The 8,202-nt window shown below is 41.8% G+C and overlaps 1 protein-coding gene across 1 annotated transcript in view; it reads left to right on the top strand.

The window, feature by feature from the left end:
• Positions 1-8,202, top strand: part of SKA1 (spindle and kinetochore associated complex subunit 1) — a 30,962-nt gene that overhangs the window by 7,159 nt on the left and 15,601 nt on the right. The gene's annotated exons all lie outside the window — the stretch shown is intronic.

Raw genomic sequence — 8,202 nt, 5'->3', positions numbered from 1 at the left:
ATTCTTTACCATCGAGCCACTTGGGAAGCCCTTACTCAGTCGTGTCCCACTCTTTGCGACCCCATGGACTGTAGCCTACAAAGCTCCTCCATCCATGGAATTTTCCAGGCAAGAGTACTGGAGTGGGTTGCCATTTCCCTCTCCAGGGGCTCTTCCAAACCCAGGGATTGAACCCGGGTCTCCCGCATTGCAAGCGGACGCTTTTACCGTCTGAGCCACCAGGGAAGCTTAACAAAGGAGATATTGAAGTTTAATTTCATCAACTTTCAGAGCAGGTGGACTGCGCATCTGTGGCCACAGGGGTCTGAGTTTCCGTGAATGGTGCTGCCCTGCCATCTAGTGGCCATGTGGCATGGGAGCCTTCCAACCAGCATTTCGATAAAGAGAAAGCCTGTCTTTGAAGAAGGCAAAAAAATACCGTATTTTAGGTAAAACTTTGATTTGGTTGAGTTTTAAAAAAATGAATAAAAATGATTGATATGGAAAATAAAGAGGGACGTATTCATTGTGAGCAAAGACACAGAGGGGATGAACCACAGGGAGGCGCTGGCAGGGTCTGTGCGTGTCTTGGCAGGGGCCATGCCCCGGGGCCCAGGTGCGTCCCTACGAGCAAGAGGTGCTGGGAGATGAAGCTGAGGGGCAGGCAGGGCCTAGGTCAAGGGTGGACTCGGGCATCAACTTCAGCATTTCAGCAGGGCAGCCTGGAGACCCATCTCAATCACCACACTCAGTCCTGACCTCATCCCTGCCTCCCTGACTTGGCTGCCCTCCGGTTGGCCGAATCACGATTCTGAATCTACTTTTGTAACCAATGACAAGTGTGAGTCAAATGATAGGAAGGAGAATGCTGTTACCAAACCCAAAGCTGCCGTGGATGGCCGGGATTCAGGGTGGAATAGAAGGGGCAGGACTACAGCAGGGCAAGACTCATGGAGCATAATGATGGTGAAGAGATCTGGGCCAGACAAACAATGGGGTGGATAGTGCAGAAATGCATAAGCGAGTGCCATAATGTAACCGTATGTCCTGGTTGCCTTCTGCCTGCCCCTCAATACCCACTCTCCATGGTTTTCCATCCAGCCCCGGAGCCAGATGGCCTGACCTATAGGAACTGCGTCAAGAGTTTCCTTTGCCTTCTGACTTCTGGAGTGGGGAGGGGAGGGGAAAAGCTGGGCCCGGGCACTGAGGTGAAGGACACGGTAGAGGGACCCATGCTGGATACGAGGGAAAAGGCCAAGGGGAAAGCCTGGGCTAGCGAGGTCCTGGGAGCAGCCTCACTGGTGTGTGGGGAAGGGGAGCAGAGCCACTCGATTGCAGAATGTGCACAACGGCTAAGCGGCGGATGGCGGGCGGAGGGCTGAGCTTTGCACCAGGCGCTCATGGCGCAGGCACACGTGGGCTGGCAGATTGTGTTGCTCACTGTGAACACGGCGGGGAGCCTTCAACTGCGGCTCAAATTCCTGAAGGCCTCAGGGTCTCAAACATCAATAGTAATTGGGAGGGTAAAGGTGCTGGGCTTGGGTTTGTTGACTCTCCTACAACAGTATCATGATGCATCATGAGAGATTTCTGATGCAATCTGACCATTTTCTAGATTATCCAGAAAGTTTATCTGGAGGTTTGGGGGGGATACAGTAAATCCTAAATGTGTTCTGATTTCTGATAAATCTTTGAGGCAATGATGGAAAATCTTGCAATTTATTAAAAGCACCTTTGACATGCATGAAAGTATCACTTGCTCAGTCGTGTCCAACTCTTTGTGACCCCATGGACTGTAGCCTGCCAGACTCCTCTGTCCATGGAATTCTCCAGGCAAGAATACTGGAGTGGGTTGCCACTTCCTCCTCCAGGGGATCTGCCCCATCCAGGGATCAAATCTGGGTCTCCCACATTGCAGGCAGATTCTTTACCACTGAGCCACCAGGGAAGCCATGAACTATTATTAATTTAGCTTTAAATAAGGCTTACATGGGCTTCCAGGTGATACTAGTGGTAAAGAACCCACTTGCCAATGCAGGAGACACAAGAGATGTGGGTTCGATCCCTGGGTCGGGAAGATCCCCAGGATTATGGCAGCCCACTCCAGTATTCTTGCCTGAGAAATCCCATGGACAGAGGAGCCTGGCAGGCTCCATGGGGTCGCAAAGAATCGAACATGACTAAAGCGACTTAGCATGCATGCACAAAGCTTCCACAAGATTTGTAAACATACCTGCTACACTAAATGTATTTCAGTATGTTTGGTTGCGTCCACACAGACAGAAGTTACCCAAAACATGGAAATTACTTCATCACATAGACTTGGACATCATAATGACAGTTAATAAAATGAAATTCTAACTGTGTTTTCCTTTTCATTGCTAAGTTTTTCTTAAGGAAAAGAACTTTCAGAAGGTAAGCAAGAAAAACACCTTAGTGCCAGGAAATGAGAATGTATTCAGCAAAATGAACACCTTGATATAAATGATACCCGAACAGTCTTTTCTGGCTTTCATTTGACCTATTATGAGATCTGACTGGCAGCTATTTCCACAATTAATTGATCCTGGAAAATTTGGTAAGCCTTACTCTTCTCCAGTTCAAGAACTGGACAACTGCCCACTTTGTCAGTATCAATATAATAGTATCTATTAAGTGTTTTAAAAGCTTTGGGAAAAGCATCTGTCAAATAAAATAGTTATGTAACTTATTATAGTAGTTGATTTCAAATATTTATATGTAAATATTGATGCCTGTTCTAAGAAATATTTTATGAAATTCACAAAGCATGTCAGTATGCGAGTGCCATAATCTAAATGTGTGTCCTGGCTGCCTTCTGCTTGCCCCTCAGTATCCACTCTCCACGGTTTTCCATCCAGCCCTGGAGCCAGGTGACCTGACCTATATGAACTGCTTCAAGAGTTTCCTTTGCCTTCTGACTTAGTCAACGGCAGTGGGAAGATCCACAGGTAGAAGGAGAGGGGAAGCAGGTACTTACTCTCTCAGCTTCCTTCCTGCTGCACAGGGATGCTCTGAACCTAACCAGAGGCCACAGCTCCTGCCAGGTCACCCCTTCACACGGCTGCCACCCCAGGCTCACATGACCGTTAGTCTTTGTGCTTAGAGGTACTAACTGGTCCTTGAGGTTGTAAACCCCAGGGAAACTCACCATCATTTGTTACCTTCTATAATCTCTGACTGCACAATGTGGACAGCCCTTTTTATTAATTCTCCTCCAATTATCCATTTCGGCTTTTCCTTCTGATTCTTGCCAGGATATTGACTGATACAATGTAAAAAGTTAAGTGTGGTTATTTGATGCACCTTGACATTTTCCTTCCTTGTAGCCAATTTGCTTTTCACCTTAATGCTTAAAGAACTCTTTATATTTAAAGTTGAATAATTTCAGTATTTCTAGTTGTGGAGTATATCTTAATAAATTTGACTCAAATGAAATCTGGAGGCTTAACTCCCCTTTAGGTAAGCACCTTTATTACATCTTTTGTAGTCTTCTGATCCATTTTTCGTGCATTTTACATATGGGACACCAATTACCCTCATGTTGAATCATTTCTATCCTCTATTTTGTGGACTTTGTATTTACTTTCGTTCTTTTCTTTTTCAACTGCATGTACTGTAATCATCTTAAGCTTTTCTTTTAACTTGACTTTCAATGATGTCTTTTCTATTTCTTGCTATTTGTATTATACTTCAATATACTAGTTCTGTAATGCTGTTGTTTGGAGCCTCAATTTATAAGTCTAATGCTCTCCTTACATCTTTTTCTTTTGTTTATATTCATTCTCTTTTCCATGAGGTCTTACCTTTAATTAATTAATATGTATACAATTCACATAGATATAAAATTTCTTGCTATTCCTTTAAATATATATTCCTGTAGATCATTTTCCTTATCAGTCTTTGCATGATTTCTTCCTTTCTTACCTTCCTTTCTCCTTTTTTCTTTCATTTTCTCTCACTGTTAGATACTCTAAACCAGTGTTCCGCTTTTCACAGTTTCAAGTAATAATCCACTGTTTTGGAGAATATTCTCAACCTTTGGATCATTTTCCAGTGGGAAACTAGACCCAGTTAGAGAGAGAGCAATGGGCAAGAAGACAGAAAAAATAAAGATTATCCTTTAGTTGTTAATCTTCAGATTTCCTTCAAATCTCAGATGTGTGGAGTCTCCAATATGATTTCAGGGGTGGTGATGGTGGTAGGAGCTGGGCCATTCTCTGCTTCTCCTCTCTGCTCCAGAATCTTGTTTTCCTCCTTGACATCAGTTTTTTAAGTTTATTACCTTTCATTATCTCCTTTTCCTTGTTGACAATTATTAGTGATTTTTTGGAAAGGACTCTAAAAAAAAAAAAAACTTATTTGAGGTACATTTGTTAAGTAATAGGGAAAGGAAAATCCATGAGGCAATCTTAGTTCTCTTTTCTAACCTAAAAGTCTATTATCCTCTACCTAGTCATATTTATATTTAAAAAGCAAGTTACAGGAAGAGAGAAACATTTTTGGAGGAAAATATCTAGTTCTTTGAGCTGGATGTGATCTCAGAAGTCATTCATTTCTCAAGTTCCCAGAGCCAGTTAATGACTGAGCTGGGACTAAGAAAAGGTCTCCTGATGTTTCTGTTTTCTATCTTCCTTGTCTTACTATTGGGTGCAATTTTACATATGGGAGGTGGGAGAGAGAGAGAGAGTAAAGGAAGGAGAGAGAGAGAGGTTTTCCTGCCAGGGACTTTCCTTTCCTGCCTCTAAAGATGCCGCATACTTTCTGTTGTTGTTCAGTCGCTAAGTCACGTCCGGCCCTTTGGGACTCCACGGACTGCAGCACGCCAGGCTTCCCTGTTTTTTGCTATCACTATCACTTACCCCTGGGCCTTTGTTAAGAGCAGCCTGGAGGCACAGAAACTGGGGCTTGACTGTAAAATTAAAAAATTATACATAGGATAAAGACTCAATAAAGAAAGAACACTAGCGTGAAAGTGTATGCTTTTTTCTTTCTCCTCTCTCCTCTGGTTTAAAAAAATCTCCCCCAGGTATAACTCATTTTAGGGTTTGAAACACTGTAAAAGTGAGAAGTTTGATTTTCTGGGATGACCTCAGCTGCTATGACAAATGATGAGAATTGAGGAATAATCCCTGTGAGATCTGTATGACAAGTACATGCTTTGGATTTTAATCTTATCAGTTGAAAATGGCTTTTAAAAACAAACCAAAAGGGAATTCCCTGCCTGGTGGTCCAGTGTTAGGACTTGATGCTTTCACTGCCGTGGGCCTGGGGTTCAGTCCTTGGTTGAGGAACGAAGATGCTGCAAACCACGTTGGGCAGCCATAGATAGATAAATAAATACCAAAGGGAAGTCAAAGGAATGTAGTTTAGTAGGAAATGTAAAAACATAATCTGCCTCGGGTGTAATAACTCCTTAAAAGTTCAGACTATCCTGCGTGATCAGTGAGGCATCTCAGAACACAGTCCACCTATTACAGTGGGCCTTCCCTCTTCTGAAAGGAAGACCCATCAGCAGAAAGCTATGAAAGCTATGCCCCAGACTTCCTGGACCAATTGGTCGCTAGTCACTGGAATAAATATTTCCCAAGCTGCCTAGAAATGCAGAGTTCTATTGCTTAAAAAAATCTGTGATCTTTATTCTACAGTGAAGACTTTCATTAATTCTGATTTAGGGACTTCTGGAGGTTAAGCTTGACACTTAACTGCAAGAGAAAGACACAGAGAAGTACAAAACATATAAGTAAAGTCTTTTCTGTCAGAGTCAATTGGGTATGAAAAGCTTGGAATTCATAACTAATTTAAAATTGTTCATGGGGTGATATGTCATGAGGGAATTAAATGATGATGGAAGTCTATAGGTTCAGAATCACAAAACATGGGAGCAAATGACCCCTGGCTCCTGGGGAGCAGCAGAGCATCATGGGAAAGAGGACCAGTTCTGAGGTCAGGGTCCCATTTTGCCATCTATTGACTTGGGCAAGTTACTTAATTATAAGCCTCTGTTTCCTCATCTGTAAAGTGCAGATCATAATCTAAATATTCATACATTTAGTACAAAGGTTAAATAGGATAATATATGTAAAATGCCTGAATTAGAATAAGTACCCCATAATGTTAACTGATGTTATTGTTGTTATTATTTTCCCCTGAAGACTAGAGTTCACATGACTTTTGCTCATATTTCTTGCAAGGGACAGTCCAGCAATTTCTTACATCTTGCTCTTTTCATCTTTTTTTCCTCTTGGATATATGTGGTCATAACTCTGAAGAAGACAGGTTTTTGTTTTGTTTTATATCTCCCTGTCCCCATTGTCTCATAAATGTTGCTAGATTTTCCTTTGAGAAATTACCTCTGTCCTACTCTGAGACTCTGTAGGGTAAGGCTGTCCTGGCTTCCAACTCCAGGCTGTCTAGTGAATCAGACCATTTCAAATAGACTGATTGACTCATGAGTGAGTAGATGACCCAAGTCAGGCTGATGAGATTCAGTCCTGAGGTTTTTGCTAGATCTCTTAGGAAAGCAAGAACTGCTAACCCATTAGGGTATAAATCTGAAGATACCAGTGGTCATCATAGGGAACAGGCTGCCTGAGAATGGAACCAACATAGAGGAACACATAACTGAGAGATGGAATGGTTTCCTAAAGGTATGAGTACCTGGGTTCAACTGTAACTAAACACACACACACTTTACAATTTTATAAACCAAATAAAATCTTTTTCTTGCCTAAGTCAGTTTGGATTGAGTTTCTGTCATTGCAGCTGAAGGAGTCCTGCCAAGTCCCAGAGAGAAATCAGAAGTAGGCAGTATGATCCAATTGCTCATTTCTGTATTTTTTCCCCACATTTCCCCCTTCTCTTGTATTCAGTGCCTTTAAGCTATCTTCTTCTTCATTTTTTTCATGGGAAATAATCTGATAATTTTTGTCCTTGATACTGCAGGGTGAATTTCTGTTATTATGTTATTTTTGTAGAACTGATATTTTAAGCTGCATATTTAGCCCTACAATGAAAGGCTTTGATCCTGCTATAGGATTTTGGCTCTAAATATGAAGGTATGTCCTGATCAAAAGATTTAAGAAATGTATCAACTAAATAACAATTTGTAAATCTTGTTTGAATTCTATTTTTAAACACCAACAGTTTTTAAAAATAAACACTTTTTTGAAAGTTTCTGTCTTTAGGAGATAAACATGGAAATGTTTTTCGGTGAAAAGATACATTTGAGATATGTTTCAAAATATTCTGGGAGGCAAGGGGTGGGAGGAGATAAAGTATAGCTGAAACAATATTTGCTATAAATTAATAGTGGTCAAAACCCAATGATGGGTTGAGCATGGGGTTCATTGTACTCTCCTAACTGTATATGTTCAAAACTTTCAATAATAAAAGACTTTTAGAGAATAATAAGTAGAAATGGCCAAGGCAGCTGTTCACTGCCCCCAGAATCTCTGTTCTCCTTCTCGCTTACAAAAAGAACCCTTTATTGTTGAGGGTGCAATGTAACTATCCAGATTTTTTTTTTAATTTTAATGATTTTTTTTTCTAGTCTCCCTTGTAGATGTGAGTGACCAATGGAAAGCAGATAGGACTCATTAGGTGTGGTTTCTAGGAATACTCTTTAAAGGTGCTGCTTCAGCTAGTTCTTTCTCAAAGAACTGAGAGAGGTACTGACAGTTATTTTGCAACACAGGAAAACTTCACGCCAGAATGCATGATGCCATGGGCATGGGTGGAAAAGACAGAACTTGGGTCCGTGATGACTGTGTAGCTGCCACACCAGCCCTGGGCAACTTTTCTTCTTTTTTACAGAGAATTAAAAAAAATTTTTTTTTTTTTTTTTTTGCATTTGCCCTTACAGAGTTTGTTAACTCCACGAAAGAAGAGAGGATCTCTCAGTCTTACAGCTCACAAACTTGGCTGCTTTTTGGAAGTACCTGGTGTGCTTTTAAAAATGTTAAGGCTTGGATCCCACTCACAGTGTCTGAATTCCCTGACTGAGGGTACAGCTTGGGCGCTGGAATTTGTAAAAGCTGCCCTGGTGATTCTAATGTGCGGCCAATTTGGTGATCCAGTGTTGAAGCTCGCGATTTGATCCCCCGAGCGCTGGGCCCTGGCTGGGGGGACGGTAAGGATTCGGTGACCGACTGAGGTCACCTGCTTGTTAAAACGCGGAGTCGGAGTGCTAAGTGTGTTGGTAGT

Source organism: Bison bison, unplaced genomic scaffold, assembly GCF_000754665.1.
Source record: "Bison bison bison isolate TAMUID 2011002044 unplaced genomic scaffold, Bison_UMD1.0 scf7180017864287, whole genome shotgun sequence".
Lineage (NCBI taxonomy): Eukaryota > Metazoa > Chordata > Mammalia > Artiodactyla > Bovidae > Bison > Bison bison.
This window is presented reverse-complemented; position numbering and strand designations above follow the sequence as displayed.